The following is a 22659-nucleotide window of genomic DNA, read 5'->3' on the forward strand; positions in this document are numbered from 1 at the left end:
CTCTTCTTTCTTCCTTGTCGAGAAGCCTGAGGTTCTGCACCTTCTCCGCTTTCTTGCACAGCCATGTTGGATGCAGTAAGCCACCCACTCCTTTCCTCTCTCCTTAGCTGTTATTGGACATCCAAATTATGCCAATTCCATCAGCACTCCAGATGAGGCAAGACAGAAGCCAGTGCCTCCCTCGGGTAGACTACGAAAAGCCTGGAGACATTAGATGCATACTTCCCTCTCTCTTTTTCCTTCAGGGAGATGTTACAAGACAAGATGATTTCACTGGGAGCTGAGTTTTGCCAGATTTGGGGAAATACTGATGCAGGTAAAGCGAAATTTCTCTTCTTACCAATTTCAATGTAGCTGTTATTAATTTTGTGGTTGTCCAGGCTACTGCAACTTCTTAACAAAATTCTGGACTTCTTAAAAGGGTATTTTGGTTTGTATATTATTTTTAAATCAGTTTTTCTGTGAAGGGTAAAGCCTGAGACTTCTTATTGTGCTGTCTTTCTTATGTTCTTCACAAAATAATCTTAATCAACATATTTTATTTACTATGCTTCTCTTCTTATTTAGTTTAAAACTTCTTTTTGTCCTTTATATTTTTTATTTCTTGTTTTCATATGTAAATGATCTACTTAAAGCCTATTAATGCGTTAGAGCTAATGAATGTTGTATGCAAATAAAATATATTATTATATGCATCTGCTTTTTATTTTTTTATTCTTAGGATGTTTGACATTTTCAAGTAAATTTTTTTCCCTAAAATCACATGTAAAATCAAGGCATAGAAATACAATACTAGTATGCAAATTATTTATAAATATAATAAGAAATGGGTAACAAAAAGAAAAGAATAAGTATAAGCAATAAATTAAGTAAACTGTAATGACTACGAGATAGAAAAATTTCTTCTAATTATAATTCTCTAATTATAATGTTTTGCTAAAGATAATGCTATTAGAATTATAAAAGCTGAAATCAGTAGCACATAATGTTAATAAATTATTTTGTTTAAACCCCAGAACATCATTTATTTAAGGCTGATACTCATGGATAGAAGAGTCAAAGTGCGAATATATGCACCCTTCTATATGGATTCTGCAGAAAGATATGCTTGGGTCATGACTCCGGTGAATTTCCTATGAAACTTTGTCTTTGGTAAAGCATCCCATCCTTGGCTGTTCCATATATATATATGGTAAGTTTGGGAGTGGCCTTGCTAGTAAAGAATAAATTATTTACTTGGTTCTAGCTATTTACAAAGTTGCTGGTGACTAATTGCTGGAAAGAAGCTGGGACGTTCTGTGGCCCCTCCATTTTATATCCCCTCCCTTTGGTTCTCTAGGAAATTGAGTTCAGGAAAGCTACCAGGAATAAAACTCTTACTTTTTATGCATGTGTATTTTTTTTCCAGACAATTTGGAGAGAATTCCCTGAAACATTCACTGTACAACTCTACTTTCTTGAATACTTACTATAATTAAAGTTCATTTCTGATTTACATAAAGACCAATCAGCATGCTAGACAATTTCTGCTTCAGGTAGTTATTCAGGAAAACAGTACTATGGAAGCTTTACCATCTTCACTTTGTGGATTTCATATCTATTTCTACCTGGAAAAGAAGAGAAAGATAGAGTACAAAATTGCAAAAGGGGTTTTTATAGGCAATGACTTCAAGTGTAGCATATTACTTCTACCTACATTCCATTGTCTGGATGTGGAATTCACTCATATGTGTACACTTAACAGCAAGAAAGATAGAGCTAGTTCCCTTCAGAAAAGAGAGAGGTATTCACTCAATAGCTCGATAATTTCTGCCACAATGAAAGTAAGATATGCATTACAAAGTTGTTCTATTCTCTTTTCAAATAATTCTCATTTTAAATTGGTTGCTGAGACATTTCCTTGGAGCATAGTAACAGTTTCTTACTCACTCAACATAATTTCCATAATGCAAATGAAAAAAAAAACTGGTAAATATAGGTTATAGTGTTACTTGTTAAAAGTGTTTTCCACATACAAAATTTTATTTGCATATGGTGTCCTTTGAAAAAGAAGCACTTAAGATTTTTTAATCTCTTAAAGTTAGGCATTTAAATCTAGTTAAATTCAAATTGTGATATATTTTGTATAACATCTTCAAAATTTATATCAGTATAAAACAATTTCAGTTAAAAATCTACTGCATACACACCACCTTAGGTCTACTCTATACAAGAAATAACACAAAAAATTCTTCTAGAGTTTGAAACTGTCAGAAAGATTTTTGTTTTCAATCACACGCAGAGGGTTTAAATAATGAAAAAACCATGCTGTAATTTTTTATAATGTTTCTGAAACAATAACAGCAAAAACAATTTAAGAAGAAAAAAGATGAGAAAAAATTATTAACAACTAACAATAACAAATAAGAAATTAAGAAATACATTCATTTAAAATTTAGTTATTTGGAGTGCTTAACACAAACTACAATTCATGAACTTTTACCTACCTAGACAAGGTTTATAATATTCTTTAATTATCAAAATATGTTTCAAAAATGTATTACTTATACAAATATGAGCTATCATTTGATGAGTAAGACAGACACTTGTAGCTAAAAAAATTCATGTAAAGAGCATATGCATTTCCATATATTAAACAGTGAAAGGCATAACAGAGGAACTTTGCCACTTTACATGAAACATTTTGTTTCTAAACTTTTGAAAAGATTGAATTGGGAGATACAATTCAAGTTGAGATTTGGTTGGGGACACGGCCAAACCATATCAATAACTTTATGTAAATTATTTATATTGATCATTCTTTTGTATCCAAATATATAAACACATAAGTAATATATGTTCTGTCCAGGTTTTGTGTGTGTGTGTGTGTGATATTCACTGTAAAAACCTGGTAGAGATTGAGAGGCAAAAATCCCAAGAGTGTGAGGAACCACCTATGACTGTCTCCCTGGAGTTTTTAAGTCTCAGAGTTGTCCACACTGAACCTACAACAATTCATAAATCATAGTTCATGTTTTTCCACATAGGCACGGGGTTCTTTGGACATTGCTGCTCTGGTATGTTGTGATTATCTGTATTCACCTCTTGCTGTCTCCAATTTAGAGGACAGCTGTTTGACCTGTCACCTCACTGCTCTTATGGTCTAAGAAAACTCATTAATTTATCAATGTCTTCAGTTTTTCACTTTTTGGACAGAATGATGACTTCCATGCTTCTTACATGCTGGACTGAAAACTGAAAGCCATATGTATGTTTTCAGAGGATAACTCTTTGTGAAATTATTTAACAAGTACGACCTACTGTCTGTGTAAATATCGCATGTATTTACTTTATACAGTCTTCCTTATTCACAGGGAAAATCTAAAATATTTATGGTGCTCTATATCAATTCATCACTTCTGTCAGTAAGAGAGAAAGTGAGAAAGAGAGAGAAATGAAGACACATAGGCACGTACACACACACACATGCACTCACACTCACAGAAATAGTTAGAAAGGTTGAGAAATGGTAAATGTATCTAGAACCCAGTATATTTGACCAGTTTCTAGGAAATAAAGATAAAAAATTAAACTTATAAACAATTTTTATATATACATATATGTGTGTGTATATATATATATATAAATATATGTTTGTACATATATGTTTAAAAGTATACCCGGTCACATAATATAAATATCTAATAGATTCCACTGCATTTCTTTTTAGGGACAGAAACAGTGATCTTCCTGAAAATTGGATATATTATACCCATTGAAAATTTGACTCTAACTTATACCTCAACCTCAGTTTTTTTTTTACTCCTCACACATAATTCTACAGAGAATTTCTCACCATTACCCAAAATTGCAATACCCTTCTATAATTACATAGCTTAGAAAATATTCTTTTAACTTTTACAATAACCTCCAATCCCTCATTTTTCTTGCAAACTCCTACTCACCTCTCCAGGCCAAGATCATTTGTCATTCCTTTCTCATAATCAGCTTCCACAACCATGCTTTAATTTACCTCATTTTTAACCCTTAACAAATTGTTAAAACACGGTGTATTAAACACATTGTTTAATGAACTCAAGTTGTAATCTTTAACACATTGATTTATTTTGTTTCTGTGTATGATTTAACAAGTATTCTCTGAGACCTTAAAGGTAAAAAAACATTTTATTCATCCTCAGATTTATATATAAGATGCGGAATCAGTGAATGTTAATTGTTAGAAAATGACTTTAATACTGTATTTTATTTTAAACAGCAGCTCTTCATACAAAAGAAGTGAATTTAATAGATACACTAAATAAAAATTAAATTAGTTATTGTCTAGACTTCTCTATATATTCCCATCATGTTTAGTACAATGATAATCTATGATTATCATCATCATCCTTGTCATTTCCATGGGTATATTTCCACAGGTATATGGTCTTTGTGGGTGAAAATACAGTTATATCATAGTGTTTTTTTTTACAAGTTATTCTCTGTGTTTCAAAGTTGTAGAGTGAATTGGAAAATCCATCCCTGAGCACTAATTACACTACATTCATATATTCAGTACATCAAAAAGCACATTACATTTTAATTCTTCATTTGCATGTCTATTTCTCTACTGGATTAAATTTATTCAAATAAAGTCAGTGTCTTTTTTTTTCTTTAATTCTCAGAAACTACCTGGAATAATGTAATCACTTATAAAATGATTTTTAAATGAATGAACTCATGAATAAGTAAATGAATGAATATTCTTGAATTACCTCTCAAGATTTCCATTTTGAGTCACTAAACTTACATGCTAAAGAAAATGTAGTTCCAAAAGGTCACTTTAAAGAACATTATAAGACTATAGCAAAGACATTTACTATGAAAAAAAGTCTTTTTTTGAGAAAATAATGTTGAGTTTTAAAAGTGTTATTTACCCATATAAAAATTATGGCTTTTTATTTTCTGTGTATGTGTGTATGTGCATGTGTTGGGAGAGAGAGACAGAAAAACAGATAAAGAGATTATTGAAATAGATAGAAAGACATTGAGACCAGAATTTTAAAACTCAATAAAATACAGAGTGACTAAGAGGAAAAGCGAGGGTGAAGGTTGTAACGCTGTATACAGATGATATGGGAATTTAAACAAAGGCCAAGGGGAGTTCGGAGAAAAATAACATTACCACAGATGGATGTTTTTGAGAAGGAGGAAAATGTCTGCTAAGGCAAGGAGATTTTGCATAGATTCTGGAAAGAGCATGAGGATACAGAATAATTTTTTTTTCTGTGTTCACCATAGAATGGGGCTTCAGAGAACAATAGATATTCAGATGCAGATAGCAAATTCAGGATTGAAAAGTCAGTGAGATAAAAATTTAATCAATAGAGGAATCATAGTACTTGAAAGGATACCTAATTGGAGATTATTTTATTTGTGAGAAGAATGATAGGGATTAATGGAATTGTACAATCAATGAGTGTTAGTTAATGTTTCATCTGCATGAACATATGGCCAGAAAATGTTGAAGACAGATGCTATTAACAAGTCTGCAATGTCTGCTAATGGTAGCAAATAGAATCATGATGCAGTGTTTTTTTATTTTCCCTGAAGGAATTTCTCCCCAGATAGTTTGGGTAGGGTTCCAAATAGATCTTAAAATTAAACGTGTGCTGATAAAAATTGCATCACATTTTAAAGTTCTCATTTAGGTATTTTCAGCCATTAGTAACCTTTTATCAAGAACAATGTTCAGACATGATATGGTTCAAGTTTTACTTCTATTTATCTTCCACAAAAACTGTTTAGAAAAACTAAATATTTAAGTATGACACACTTCTGCCTACAGAAATTTATAACTACTAATGCTAATCCTATGAACATCGACAATTGCTTGCAAACATTATTTTATTATTCTTTATATTACTACATGAAAGAAGCCAGTCTAAAGAAAAACTACATGCTATATGATACTAATATGACTTTCATGAAAAAACAAAATTATAGAGATGGTAAACAGATTGAGAGTTGCCAGTGTTTAAGGGTTGGAGCGGGAGGCAGTTAAATAACTGAAACACAGGGAATCTTTAGGATAATGTAATTATTGTGTTTGATACATAATGGTAAATTAAAAGCATTAAGTATTTTTCAAAACACATAAAATTTTACAGCACAATGAGTACACTTTAATATATGCAATTAAAAAAAATTTAAGTAGTCGGTGGAACCGAAATGGAATTCAAAATTTGTCCAGAGAAACTAAATGTAATATAACTGTATGAAATTAATAGAATGAGGGATAAGGTGTTGATGTTAGTAGCTTTGAAAGTGAATAGAATGTATAAGACTAAAGGCAATGGGAGCTTTAGATAAGCACTGTATGCTAGTTGATAAAATTATTCCCTATAAGGGTACAGGTCAACAATTTTACAAACATTATACATATATACAGGCATTGGTCAGTTTAGCAAATGGATGGCAGATGTTGGAAGCCATGTTTTTACATTTAGAATGGGAAGTTACAAATAATCAATGGGCAGTGACTGGAATGATAATCTATGTGGTAATAGATTAGATACATCATTATAAATTCATGTTTAATTTAATATACACATAGTTACATATAGAAATATTTATAGATGTTTGTATATACACAGGTTTGCACATACATACATATGTGTGTGTGTGTGTGTGTGTGTGTGTGTATGCTTTTGCTCTGGTAGCTGAGGTCTAGAAGGAACATTACCCAAATAGCAACAAACACACTTAGTTACCAGTTCTTGGTTTCTAATAACATTATTCAATTAAAGGAATCTGTACACCTTGGAGAAAAGCTGAATCTAGCACTGGATTGGAAATAGGCAAGATGAGATTGGAGCATCTTGTATGCCCGAAATTAGGCTCAGGAAAGGAAAAAAAAAAAAAGAAAGAAACATCATACACACACACACACATGAGGATCTCAGTATGTCAAAAGAATACAGGGACCTAACAAATGCATTCCAAATGAGCAAAGTTGGAACAATTTAAACAGCAAGATAATTATACATTCAATTATAGCCATAAAATAAAATAAATATATTTGAGTGTATCATGATATAAATAAATGAATGAATACATAAATAAATGGGGGAGCACAGACTATTATGCAGAAGAATTCCAATAATCAATCTGCCATTAGTAGATAAAGCATAACTTTCTACTTTTTAAGTGTGGGCTGCACATAAAGGCTTCTTTCTAAAGGATACACTACAGAAAGAGAAAGAAAGAGTAGAATTATAGCAGAGAAATTTACAAACACTACTTTAACTCAGATAATCAACATTAACATGAATAATTATTAGTCATATTGATAGTGTGTAACCCTGATATGATGTAATGAGAATGGCACTTTACTTCGTTTGTCCTCCTCCTCAAAACATATTTCTCCAGTCTAATCATCAGAAAAATATCAGACAAATGTCACTTGAGGTATGTATTAGAAAATATCTGATCAGTAGTTCTCAAAACTGTCAGGGTAATCAAAAATAAGAAAAGTCTAAGAGGTTATGACAACCACAAAAAGCCTAAGGAGGCATGACTACTAAATGTAAGGTGATATCCTGGTGAGATCTCACATAAAAAGTGCATTAAATAAAAGTGGAAAATTTGAATAAAATATAGACTTTTGGGGCCGGAGTGGTGGCTCACACCAGCACTTTGGGAGGCCTAGGTGGGTGGATCATGAGGTCAGAAGTTCGAGATCAGTCTGGCCAACATAGTGAAACCTCGTCTCTACTAAAAATACAGAAAATTAGCCGGGTGTGATCATGTGCACCTGTAACCTCAGCTACTCAGGAGGCTGAGGCAAGAGAATCACGTGAACCCAAGGTTCACAGAGGTTGCAGTGAGCCGAGATCATGCCATTGCACTCCAGCTCCAGTGATAGTGCGAGACTCCACCACAAACAAACAAACAAAATATATAGGCTTTTTGTTAATAATAATGTATCAATAGTGGTTTGTAAATTGTGACAAATGGATGTATCTATTTTAAGATGTTAATAATAGGGATGTGTTAGTAGATGTTAATAACACTGGAGTAAAGTATACCAGAGCTCTCTGTAGTCACTTCACCATAATTCTATAAATCTAAACTTGTTTTAAATTTAAACAAATTAAATTAGTTATCCTTCTATACAACATACACAAAATTAATTTTTGATGTTTTGTAGACATAAATGGGAAAGTTAAAACACTATTGTATTTAGAAGTGTGCATTTAGAAGTAAACATAAGAAAATATTTTCACAACCTTTCAGTACGCAAAGACTTAGTAAATGGTACAACAGGAAGCACTAACAATAAATGAAAAACATTGATAAATTATAGTACATTACAATTCTGTTAATCAAAAGAAAAGATAAAGAGAATAAACAGGCAAGCCACCGAGTGTGAGAAGGAAATGTAAACAGGCTACATAAATACCTTTCAAAAATTAATAAGTAAAAGATATATGACTCAATAGAAAAATGAGGAGAAGCTGATAGGTACATCCCACATGAGTGTACTCAAATGGCAAATAAGCATGTGAAAATGTATTCCTTATTGTGGAATGCAAATTAGGACAAAAATAAAATACTGTTATAACCAACTAGAATGGTCAAAGTGAAAAAAGATGAATAATACCTAGTATTGGAGAGAATATGGGGCATTTGGAATTCTCATACATAATGGTTGGGAAAATAAATGACACAAACACTTTAGAAAACTATTTGTCAGTAACAATCAAAGATGAAAATGTCCACACTATATGATACAAAATTATTTTCATTTTATATGTAATAGAAATGTACAGCTATTAGCATAAAAAGTCATAACAAGGTATTCATAGCAAAAGCATTCCAATGCACAAAAAATTAAGTATCTAATGATCTAAAATGGATAAATGCACTCTGGTATATGCATATAATTCAATATTATACAGCAATAAAAATGAGCAAATTATTGCTGTATGCAGCAACATAGGTCAAACTCACACAAAAAAAATGTTAAAAGAAAGAAGCCAGACATACAAGTGTAAGTTTTTTATGAATCTAATAGAGGAAAAAATTATCACAGGGGGTAAAGAAGGGTACTTATTGTGCCATTTATACATTGTTCTCTTTCTAAGTGCTGGTTATGGGTTTTATTCATATGTGAAATTCATTAAGATATACCTTCACACAATTTATAGTCTACAAAGACATTAAATATTGATTATATGGTATTTAGAACAGAATAATATTAAAAATCCTATACAGTACTTTGTAAAAACTTAAGAGTTTTGAGCACAAGCTTTTAAAAGAAAATAAAGATCAAATATATATGAGTTATTTTCAAACAATATGAGAAAATGTTAACATAATAGCTAAATAAAATATAAGGAAAACATTTTCAATAAGGACACATACAGTTCTTCAACTCTGATTTTTTTCCTCAATGAATATATTAGTTTATTTTATATTAGTTTCCTATCTGCTGTAACAAATTTCCACCAAGTTAGTTACTTAATATAACACAAATTTATTATTTTAAATTTCCGGAAGTCAGGCATTTTAAATGGGTTTTGCTAGGCTTCAACATGTCCAGACGTATTCCTTCTGGATGCTCTAGGGAGAATGGATGCTCTAGGGAGAATCAATTCTCCAGTCTTCAGCTTCTGGAAGCCACTACTTCTTGACACAGGGCATCTTCCTTCATCTTTAAAGCCAGAAGTTTATCATCTTCTCATCTCTCTCCAACTCTGACCCTTCTCTTATGAGGATTCTTGTGATTGCATTGAGCCCACTCAGATTATCCAGGGTAATCTCATTTCAAGATATTTAACTTAATTATATTTTGGGATCCTTTTTGTCTGCCTTGTAAGGTATCATATTCACAGGTCTCCTGGATTAGGATGTGGACATCTTTGGGCAACCATTATTCGGCTTACCACAGTGAATAAAATATATAAATCAAATAAGCAAACTATTGAAATTAAATGAAGCAAAGAAATTAATGTATGTCTTCATTATAATATTTTTTCAAATATTTGTAATGTTGTAATAATTATTAGGTAAATTAAACATTGGACTCAGTTTAGTGTTAGGCTGAAATTCTTCCTGGATTTCTTATGTTCCTGCATGGTCTGGGCCTTCCGAGCAAAAGGAATTGCAAGAATATTTGTATTACAGACACCTTGGAAACTAAAGAGTCTCTCCTTTTAGATAGAGGCCCCAAGAATAATTTGGAAATGGAAAGCTTTCTTCTTTTCCTGGAAACACTTGCTTACTTTCTGGGGTAATAATTCTAGCAACTGGGGAGTGAAGAAACAACGTAAGTTGTGAGCTAATATCTCAAATCCTTAATGGTTTAGAATTTAACATTTAAATTTTTATAATTAGTCCTTGATATTATCTCTATTGTGTTTTCCTATCATGCAATTAAAATAGTTAAGGACCTTCTTCAGAAAATTATTCTGGAGAATTGTTATGTAAAAATATTTTATACATTTTTACACTTCAGATGTTATTCCAAGACCATGAACTCCCCAAATTTTTATTACAAATAAACTTTTGTTTCTTATACAAAGGTAAAGCGCTCAGTGAGATTTCTAATTTGGGATACAGCAGTTCAGTCATCCTCTCCTTAAGCAGATACTTACATTTTAGAATTAATTTAGACGTGCTTTAGACATTTTATATTCTAAAACGAAAAAAGAAATTGTATTTTGACTTCAGTAATAAACAAATATGAATTAAATATTCTTCTCCTCAACCCCGAACGTGGCCAATTTTATAACGCTATTCTACCATTTTTATTTTTATTTTTCAGTGCTCTGTGAGTGTATCAATATCTAGCTAGACATCTATCAATCTAATATATCTATACCTACATATCTGTTTGTAATAGAAGTTTAACTATTTCTTTTTCAAAATTATCATTACTTTTATTTGTTGATAATTTATTTTGAAATGTCAAGTAAAATTAGAAAGTGATACTTTAATTTTTGAAAAAATTAATTACAAAATAATTTTAATATAAACTTATAACTATTTCTCACATTATCAATTTTTTTCCTCCCTCTATTACTACTTGACTTATTCAAAACTTTGTAACATTTCTCCTAATGCATGGCAACAGTTTCTATCTGGTATCCCTGCTTCCAGTCTTAATTCATTAAATTCATTACTCATTTAGCTATCAGAATTGTCTCCGTTTTTCAATTTTTTAATTTTCAATTATTAAAATAAATTTTATTGTGTAAATTTGAGTTTTTCAACATGATGTTATGGGATACATATTGATTGTAAAATGGTTACTATACTGAAGCAGATTAACATCTATCATCTCATAGTTTCTTTTTTGGTGACCAGAGTGTCTTAAATCTACTTATCCAAAAAAAAAAGTACCATATAATTTTATTAACATTAGTGCTCATCTTATATATTAGTTATCTACCCTTGTTCTTTCTACATATCTGCTATTTTGTATCCTTTGGCCAGGTACTCCCATTTTTCTCACTCTTAGCCTTCCCCACAGTGGTGAACACCATTTCATTTTCAGATAAATATTAATAAGAAGAATTTGCATACTTTATTTAAAACTATAATTTTTTTCAAACAAATATCCCGTTTATCTTTATAACAAAAAAGTACCATTTAGAAAAAAATATTAAAATTATAAAGTGTGATGCTTTACATTATGCTGACTTCAAATTAAATTATTTAAATTAGTATCTGTTTCATGTCAAGTAGAAAAATACAGTATGAAAACCAGAGAAAAAACACAGGAAAGCCGGTGTGCTATTACTAAGGATTCTAAACATATTATGCTAAGCAAAGAAAATTTTAAAATAACATGAGATTTCTAAAGAATATAATAGCAATATTTTATACTATAGTATAATTTATATATTTTTGCATAAAAATGGCCATGTATTTAGCAATTTACTATTCTGTGTAAGAAAATAGTATATTTTTTTCTGAAAAAAATAAGCCATTTATTTTTTCAGTTTAGTGTTATAAATGACTTTTTTCTCCATAATTAAATGAATGTATTTTTTAACACAATTAATGTGCCTGCATCAGCCTCTAGTTTAATTGCTAACTTTATAATGCACAATCATAATGTGACTGAAAATTTACTGCTTCATACATGTTTATGAATGAAGTAATCAGATTCACATATATGCAGATTTAAATCAGAGTAATTGTAACAATTTTTAAAAATGAAATCGATTAACTCCTCTTTTCATATTGCCAGTCTTTCTTCCATCTGTGCAAAAAAAAAAAAAAATGAATTGGTGTCATAAATCTAGAGGCAGCCAAAAATACAAGCCCACATATAACATCCTACTTATGCAAATAGTGCATCTGCTGCTATATGAGCAGGCCAAAGAATATTTCCAACTAGACTCATACACCCACAATACTGTGAGAATTAAATCAATCAAAACCACATTCTACTAGAAATATATATTTAAAAACTTAAAATATTCATGCAATATAATTATGTACAACCTGCTTATGAAGTTGTTTTAATTACCCAGCACGCATGAATGCCAACTTATATTTGACCTTTCAATAGCCAATTGTCTCCAAAAAAACCTTTCCCCAAAAAGCCTATCAGTAGAATTTTGTTTTTTGAAAATGTTTTAACATATTCAATATCTTACTATATTAAAACCTTTCCATATTTAACTCCCAAAATTGTAAATTAAATCCAGTAATAAAATATGAGCTTTTTCTTATATTTAAATATTTTATAGTATAAATTTATCTTTTTTGTACAAAAGAAAATCTTGGTTATAAATGTACCACGTTTTATTTTAATTTTTATAAACAATGTTATAAGCAATGTTAAGGCATAAATATAAATAGGGCTTCGTTGTTTTAAAATTTATTTTACATGTTATCACAACCACAGTAGGAAGAAAAAAATTAAGTTTTTAATTTTTTTTAATCATGTGGCAAAAAAGAAACACTCATTCAGTAAATAATATGGTCTAAACTCAAAGCAAAGTTTTCTGAATTCAGAAGCAAGGGTAAACTATGCTGTATGAAGCCTCTACATACATTTTTTCTATATTCAGTGTTTGCAAATTTGCTTATGCACTTAATAACAACAAACTGATTACAGTCTACCAAAATAAGTAATAAATTATTCATAGGGTAATCAGATTCTAGTGCTTACGTGGCCATGAACACAGTTCAGTAGCAAACCATAATAATAATCACAAAATTATATAATTTATAAAATCCCATTGATGCCGACTTTCTTTTTTTATGAGACAGAGACTTGCTCTGTTGCCCAGGCTGGAGTTTAGTGGCGTGGTCTTGGCTCACTGCGAGCTCCACCTCCCGGGTTCACGCCATTCTCCTGCCTCAGCCTCCCGTGTAGTGAGTAGCTGGTACTCCATGCGTGTGCCATCACACCCGGCTAATTTTTTGTATTTTTAATAGAGACGGGGTTTCACCATATTGGCCAGGCTGATCTCGAACTCCTGACCTCAGGTGATCCACCCGTCTCGGCCTCCCAAATTTCTGAGATTACAAGTGTGAGCCACCACACCCGGCCCTGACTTTCTGTTAGAAACTTATTTATATTTCTCTATACATAGTTATAAGATTGTTTACTATGATTGTTCTTAACCTAAGAGCATAACAATTTGACATCAATAACTGTGACAAGAGGTACAGTAGAAAATGCTGTAAGGGTAAGGCAGTGGAAGTAGGTATACTTTCAAAAATGTACAAGGAGCAGAGAGAAGGGTAGTTTGCCCCTCCACTCCAAACTAGGATGTATTTCCATATATTGTTTCCAACAGCTAAAATTACTTCTCTAAAATAAACTGCAAATAAACAGCAAATAAGTGCCAAAATGCTGAATATTTTTCTGAGGTTTATAATTTTTATATTTAAATGTTAGATACCTATTTTTTATGTAGCTAATGCTTTTCGGGGTTCAAAATTCAAAAGTTACACCATGGTATATTGTGGAAAACCCTCTTCTCAGTTCCTTCACACAGGTATCTTATTGTACCTAAAGGCAAACAAATTTATTAAGTTTTTTAAAAGAAATAGAATTCTAGAGATATACATATCCAAGTGAGTGCATTTCTTTCTTTTCCTTCTTTTTATTACACAAATGGTATAATATAGTTCAATATTGGGAATATTTTTCATTTTTATAAATTGGCATTTATCTTATAAATCAATTGGAATGAATACATAAATACATCCATCATCACTATTGCTTATTTATACAGATCCATAGGAGCTGTATGTATGATATATGATGCCCAAGAGCTTCGTTTTCAGTTCATGCAAAAGCTAGTTGCAAAAGCCAGAAACTACAGATGATGTATTCATCTGAGTCAAAATCATCTCTTCACTAAGCTATTCAAATAGGCTCTTATTGTTTCTCCATCTTTGCTCCTAAGAAAATCCTCATTCCTAGTCAGTCATTTAGAATTCTAAAACAATCATGTCACTTCTATGCTTCAAGTCATAGCATGGTTTCTCATTTTTTCTGCTTACAACTTCCATCTCATCACCTATTATTTTTGCCCTCTCTCTCCAACCTGCAGCCACAAAGACTATATTTATACTTAGTTGTTATATATTAAGCCCCTACTAGTATGTCGTGTTCTGTTTTAGATGCTTGGGTCACCGAAGAACATACACACAAAAACGGCTCTACTTTTAATGATGCGTATATTCATATGGAGAAAGACAAAAATAATCTAATATAAAGATGATTTGTCAGATGATAAGTGCTAAGGATGAGAATAAAGAGGGTAAGAGATACATTGTTCACAGGTTGTCAAAGGAAATTCATGTAGGCTCTGAGGCTGAGCATTCTAGGCTGAAAACAAAGCAGAACAAAGATTCTGAGACAGAAACATGTTTTGTTTAATAAAGAAGTATAGCCCACTGAATTTAGAAAGAGACTGTGGGTTGGTATGGGGACAAAGATGAAAGTAGGGAGCATATTAGGATGATACTGATGGAAAAAAAAAACTGGTGAAAACAGTGGTGTCATGGATGCGCACAAGCAGTGAAGTGAGTGAAATATGATTGTGTTTGTTGATGGTTGCATTTGCTAATGTGGGAGATGTAAGAAATGACGGAGTAAAGATGACATGAAGATTCTGAACCTGAGCACATATAAGTTCCAGCAATTAAAGCAACATAGAAAGAGGATGCTTTTTGGTTTTAGTTTTATTTTTTAAGGGGGAGTATTGCAGGAGCAGAGTTCAGTATTAGATGGCTATTAATTATTTAAATACAGTCAAAAAGAAAGTTAAGTACATGAGTAGAAATTTGATGGAGAGATCTGAGGTGTAATTATGATTTTGGAAATCCTCAGAATAGAGATGGCATTTAATGACATGGGACTGGATGTTTCTGTTTTGTGCTTAATACGGGTGTTGGCCTTTTTACAGGGTGTATTTCTTCCTCTGAAAGTGTACCTTCCCTGGAGCTTCAGCCTAATGCCTGAGGTCCTCAGTGAGGTCCCTCCATTCTTCCTATCTAAGCTGAAACTTCAACATCTTCAGGAGTGTGTGACACCTGGTATGTCTGCTCAGTTCTGAGCTCTGTAGTGACTCCACTGTTGTGTTTTGGAAAACTTGTCATGTGCACATGAATAATTTAATCTTAGATTATTAAATTATTGACTTTAATACCTCATGTTTAACTAAGATAATTAACATCAGAATATCATCTAAGATTTGTCTTCTTAAAAATCAAGTTTTACCAGAATCTTAATATGAATTATAAAATTAATGATTTTATTGGGACAGTTTTAGAGATCTGATACTTATTTGTAATTTGCAAATATTCTAAGATGTTGGTCATTAGAGAACATATATGAATACGTGCATGTGGTAGTTAGGAGAGTGGAAATGAATACAAACTATTAATGGGTTGTTGCAGAATATTCTGACCTTACTGAATAAACACACAATACATATGCGCACACATTCATAGAATCAGAAAGTCATGAAAAGGCTGAATGTAAAACAAAGAGCATGAGAGACCCATGTTCTTAAATTCTATTAGTACTAAAACTTCCAGTTAACATTGTAGAAACATATATATTAGAGAATTATGAATAAACACAGTCCTTGACGTATGCACAATCTGAGTTGATCAAAGGACACTGGCAGAAACATTAAAAAACTAACTTTGTAAGATATTTCACTGCAATTTTATAAATTTCTTCAGTATAGTAGTTTTGTTTTCCTACTCATTACAGGATCTGGGGCCATCTGTTTTTAAAATAATACCTTGCACATAATGGGAGATCTTTACATAAAGTTTGAATAAATTAAGGAAGAATTAATTAGCAAGTCCATTCCTGCTATATGTCATTTAAGCAATTTTTTATTCATCAAAACATACTACTTCAAGCTAATATTAAATGGTTTATATTCATGAAACCATGGGCTATTACTTAATTCCTAAAATTTAACTGCAAAAAATCATTGATTTATACACTATACAAGGTAATATTCTGGTTCATTCTCTGGAACAAATTGCAACTTAATTGAAAATAGTATGAAAGCTAATAAGTATAATTCAAGTGAAAAGCCTTAAATTCCGTAAGAATTAAAAACCTTTGGTAATTAATATACCAAACTTTTGGTATTTGAAAGTGAAAAGATGTATTCCTTTAAGAAAAATAATAAAGTTGTCAAGATGAGGAAGAATTAAACGTACATAATATTGGGCCCTAATAGATGAGTGATGATAACAGAAAGTAACGTCAGACAAGACAACAGAACAGTATGGGGTGTTTTCAGGGAGTATTATCTAATCAACCTGGCGTTCTAATGATAGTGACTATGATTTAGCAACCTTACTTTGCCCTAATGTGAGTGGCTTATTAGAAGAGGCTCAGGTCAGAAGGGGGATACTAGTTGAGCAAGCTGCTGCTAGAAGTAATGAGGCAAGAAACAGGATTTTAACAACATTAGAGATCTCGTTAATTCAAACTAATGGAAAAAATTGCAGTAACATAAAATGTAAATCTCTCCAACTTTTAAATTTATAATTGGCAGAGAAGGAGAAGCTATTGAAGATCTTGATGCTTTGAAACTGTATGAGAGGTGTTGTTATCAAAAGAACTAGCTAGGAGAAAAAAGAAAATATACGTTGATGGTAGCTGTTGGATTTAATTCTGGTTTGAAATATTTAGGCATGAATCTGATCCTGGATTTCAAATGGACCTTTACTGAAAATGTCAAGTGATATTAAGATGCATAAGATTGAACACTACAGCATCTTCTTTCAATAATTTGATTTACTCACCCTTATTTAAAGAATTGAATCTTTCTGTTCTCAAGCCTCCTTTTCGCCAATTAATTTGATTCAGGACAAAAAGTGGTGTTTGATATTTTTAACTTTAAAATAAGTCAATTTTCCTGCATGCTTAAATATTCTGTTATCTTGAATTCTAATGAAGGACTTATAACTACGTATTTAATATTTGGTAAATTTATACAGATGTAACATATTATTGAAATAAGATTGTATAAACTAAACAAGAAAATAGACTGAAAATATTGTCTCAAAAAGAACAATTCTTGCTATGCTTTTCTTGTATTTATATTTTATTCATGTAAGCTGTTTTCTATCCTGGAAATATCATCCTCCTACTCTCCACCTTCTTTTCACCCTTCACTCTTGTCTTTCAATGCTTAGCTAAAATTAAACTCCTCAAACAGGCTTTCAAAGCTCAGTGTAGAATCATCTGTTATTTCCTGCTTCCTCAGTATTAACTTTTTATATATTATATGTCTTGTTATATGTATAAATGTGTATTTCCTAAATCACCAGTACACTGTAAACTCTATGAAGTTAGAAATGTAAAATCAACACCTAATTTGGTACTTATTCATAATGAGAATTTAACATTTTTTGCATTGATAAATGAATATAGGTTAGCAAACCAGTAAAATACACATTTCACACGCTGGCAAGTGATTTATTGATCACATACCAATTCTAATACTGGAGCATCTTATTTCAAAGAATATGAAGCATTTGTGGTAAATATTCACAAATTTGTTAGTATATTTTAATTCTTATTTTATAGCTCAGTTTTATTTTTGATAAATATACAAAACTATCAAAATCTGAATACTCCATTTGCAAGCTGCTCTTATCTAATAATCTTACCTTCATTTCCTTTTTACATCTTCTACCTTAACCATTAATTTTGCTATTTTAAATTGGCAAAGCCATATTTTGCATCATTCTAGTTTGTGCCTATCATATGGAAAAGCAGAAGTGTTATCTGTGACTGTTTGTATTTTATAATTAATTTGAACTGTTTGAAGTGTGATTTGTTCATGGAGTCATTGGAGAGGCATAATATTATTAAAAGCCAGATGTTGGCACATTTTGCATGCTTAACAGGCACAAAACCATTTCCTAATGGAAACATTTTAAAAATGGTTTTGGTTCCCCTGTACGGATTATCAATTCAAGTAATCTCACTTACTTTTCTTTACTTACTTTACATGGGGCAAGTATATTGATATCTGAAACTGCATTTGAAAAATTTGGGAAAACATTGATCTTTCTGGCAAATAGACTTTACTAATTAAACATACCTTCAATATCTTAATGGGAAATTGAAACATATCTCAATTTTACTGCTTGAAAACCAGCAATGCCAAGTTATATTTCTCAATAAATAAAATTATCTCTTATTTTACTTTGGCCATTTATTACTTTACTTCATTACAATACACTTTTTTTTTTTTTTTTTTTTGAGACGGAATCTTGCTCTGTTGCCCAGGCTGGAGTGCAGCGGCGTGATCTCGGCTCACTACAAGCTCCACCTCCTGGGTTCACGCCATTCTCCTGCCTCAGCCTCCTCAGCAGGACCACATTTGTAATCTTCATTTTTAACTGTGCATTTGCTTAAATATACCATAGTTGCTACACATGAACAAAAAAATCAAATGTTCTAAGTTGCTATCGAATGCAATTCTAAAATTAGCTTACTTCAAAGAGTGCATTAATTTGGCTAAATCATAGAAATGTCTCTTTTTAACAAAATATATCGCATTGGGGAAAACATGATTTTTAGAACATTATTATAAGTGTTGTAGATATGGTCTGAGAGAAAGGCTATTTCTTCAATAAAAAATATTAAAAATACTACTCAGCATTAAGAAAAGGAATAAACTGTTGTTTCATACTACAATTGTGATAAATCTCAAAATAATTATACTAGATGAAAGAAACCAGGCAACCAAGAGTACATACTGCATGAAATCATTTATATAAAACTATAGAAAATGCAAACTACTCTATATAATGAAAGAAAACATATCAGTGGTTACATGAGAAGGAGAGCTTTGGGAGGGAGAGAGGCATTTAAAAAGGTCTTGTTGAAGAACTAGGCATGTTCACTATTTTAATTGTGCTGATGGAATCATGAGTATATCCACAAGCCAAAATGTATCAAATTCTACACTCAAAATATGTACAGATTTATTATATTTCAACAATAACAATAGAGCTGTTGAAATAATAGATTGAAAACTACCACTATTAATCAATAAACAGATGTTTACTGAAAAGTAAGTTTACATCTCTGTGAACACTAATTGAAGAATCAAAGAGGAAAAAAATTGAGGAGAAAGGTAAGATAAAAGTGGAAATTATTACCAACTTTTCTGTGTCAAACAGTTTTTTAGCACTTTAGAAGCATTATCTTTTTAATGCTTATATCAAAATATTAACAAAATAGAAGCTTAACTGACAATAAGCAGAATACTTGAAGTTCACAGTCAAGTATCCCTGAAAAAGCTTGATTCATCCATACCTATTTATATTTTCAATTTTAAATATTTGAGAAAAGAATAACAGCTCAAGAGGGAGGCAGAAAAAATGGCTGAATAGGAGTTTATCCCCACAAGAACATCAAATGGAACAACTATCCATACACAAAAAAAGGACCTTCATAAGAATCAAAAATTAAGTGACTGAACACAACATCTAGTTCTAACTTCAAATCACTGAAAGAGGCAGTGACAAGAATAGAAAAGACAGTCTTGAATTGCCAACTCCACCCATTCCCTATTCCACAGCAGTAGCCACTTGGTGCTGAGAGATACCTATGCACTTACAGAGACAGACAGCACAGTGAATGCGGAACTTTTCATTGGAAATCAGTGCTCCCTATCACAGCAGAAAGCTACACTGAGCAGAACTTACTCAACACCTACAGAGGAAGCATTTTTAGACCAGCTCTAGCCGGAGGAGAATCACCCATCCTAGCACTCGGAACCTGAGGGCCGTCAAGCCCCACCACCATGAGCCAAAGTGTTATAGGGTTCTAAATAAACTTGAAAGGCAATCTAGGGAACAAGGGCTGCAATTCCTGGTCAAGTTCTGGTGCCATGCTGATCTCAAATCCAATGTACTTGAGGGGGTACGTGACCTAGAGACATCAGCCACGGTGGCCAAGGGAGTCCTTGCGTCACCACTCCCCTAAAGCCAGGCAGTGCAGCTCAAAGCTTTGGGAGAGACCCCTTCCTTCTGCTTGAAGAGAGGAGAGGAAAGAGTAAAGAGGACTTTGTCTTGAAATTTAGATACCAGGTCAGCCAAAGTAGGATAGGGCAACAGGAAGAGTCCTGAGACCCCTGTTGCAGGTTCTAGCTTCAGGATGACATTTCTAACCACACCCTGGGTCGGAAATCCAGGCAGGATTCATCACCTGCTAAGTAAAGAGCTCTTGGGCCCTGAATAGCCAGCATTGGTAGTCAGGCAGTACTAATCACGGGCCTTTGGTAGGACTTAAACATGTGCTGACTTTGAGTGTGACCCAGCACATTCCCAGCTGTGGTGACTACTGGAAGGGACTCCTGATTGAGAAAAGAAGAGGGAAGAATAAAAGGGACTCTGTCTTATAGCTTAGCTACCAGATTCGCCACAATGGGGTAGAGCACCAAGTGGGCACTTGGAGTCCCCAATTCCAGACCTTGATACTTGGATGGCATTTCTGGACATGCTGTGAACCAAAGGTGAGTTCACTACCCTGAAGGGAGAGTCGCAGACCTGGGAGCATTCACCACAAGCTGAATAAAGATCCCCTGGGCCTTGAGTGAACATCAGTGGTAGCCTGGCAGTACTTGCAGTGAGCTTGGGGAAGTGGTGGCCATGGGAGGGACTTTGCTACTTGTGGAAAGGGAGGAATTAGTGAGAAAGACTTTCTCCTGTGTGTTGGATGCTAGCTCAGCTGTAGTAAAATGGAGCAAAAGGTAGATCCATAAGGTTTTGGAGGCTAGGCCCTGGCTCCCCAGTGGCGTCTCTAGACCCACACAGAGCCAGGGGGAGCTCACTGCCCTAAAGGGAAGTGGACAAGCCTCGCTGACTTTGCCACCTGCTGACTGTAGAGAGGTAGGCCTTGAACAAACATAGACAGTAGCCAGGCAGTGGTTTCCAAGGACCTTGGGTGAGACCCAGTACCATGGTGCCTTAAGCTCTGATCCAGAACTGTTCCAATAGTGGTGGCCACAGGAATATTGTGTCACCCCTCTTCCAGATCCAGGCAGTTTAGCACAAAGAGAGACTCCTCATTTGTATGGGAGAAGGGAAGGGAAGGGAATCAGAGTCTCTGCCTTGCAATCATAAGAGCTAAGGCAGTACCTCTACAAGTCTGCAAGAGACACATCATTACTGGGTTGGGGGTGCCCCTAATTCTGATATGGCTGCAGTGATCAAAAACTAATATAACAACACTCAAGTCCTCTCCCTCCACCCCACTATTTTTTTTGAGATAAAGTCTTACTCTGTCACCCAGACTATAGTGCAATGGCGCAATCTCTGCTCATTGTAATCTCTGCCTCCCAGGTTGAAGCGATTCTCCTTCCTCAGCCTCCTGGGTAGCTTGGACTACAGGCATACACCACAACACCTGGCTAATTTTTGTATTTTCAGTAGAGATGGGGTTTTGCCATGTTGGCTAGGCTGGTCTCAAACTCCTGACCTCAAATGATCTGCCTGCCTCGGCCTCCCAAAGTGCTAGGATTACAGGCATGAGCCACTGCACCCAGCCCCAATTACCTTTGAATACCTGGAAAGCCTTCCAAAGAAGGATGGGTATAGATTATTCAATTCTTCAATTGAATATGCCCACATCTAATATGGTTTGTTCTCTGATATAATTATAACATAAAATTAAATTAAATATTATTTGATTAAATATTATTCAAATTAAAGTATTGGGAAAGCTAAAGTTTAGTTGTTTGAATAGATAGATTTAATTAATCAACCCTTAACTAGCCTGCTCAAAACAAAAAGAGAGAAGAGAATACAAATCAACAAAATCAGGATTGGATAGTGAAAGATGTTATCACCAGAGATCTTATAGATTTTAAAAAGACATTAAGAGAATAATAAAAAACCTTAATAACTTACATGAAATAAGGTTTTTGAAAAAACAACTTGCCCAAACTGACACAATATGAAACGGATAATCTGAATACCTTAACAACTGTGAAATCAATGAAATTCACAAGCTTTCCAATGAAGAGAAGTCTAACCCAGTTTGTTTCATTGATGAATTATTTGAAACAAATAATAAACTCCTTAGGCAATTTTTTTTTTGAGACCTATTCTTGCTCTGTCACCCAGGCTGGAGTGCAGTGGCATGATCTC

General features: G+C 32.9%; 1 long non-coding RNA gene across 1 annotated transcript in view; it reads left to right on the forward strand.

Annotated features, from left to right (window-relative positions):
• LOC129532959 (uncharacterized) overlaps positions 1-18701 on the forward strand; it is a 28826-nt gene extending 10125 nt beyond the window's left edge. Inside the window, exons 2-4 of the long non-coding RNA XR_008678938.2 lie at positions 246-316; positions 1017-1192; positions 15423-18701. This is a non-coding gene — a long non-coding RNA (uncharacterized lncRNA). The remainder of the gene's footprint in view (positions 1-245; positions 317-1016; positions 1193-15422) is intronic.
• Positions 18702-22659: the final 3958 nt, after the last annotated feature.

This window comes from Gorilla gorilla, chromosome 3, assembly GCF_029281585.2.
Source record: "Gorilla gorilla gorilla isolate KB3781 chromosome 3, NHGRI_mGorGor1-v2.1_pri, whole genome shotgun sequence".
In the NCBI taxonomy this organism is placed as follows: domain Eukaryota; kingdom Metazoa; phylum Chordata; class Mammalia; order Primates; family Hominidae; genus Gorilla; species Gorilla gorilla.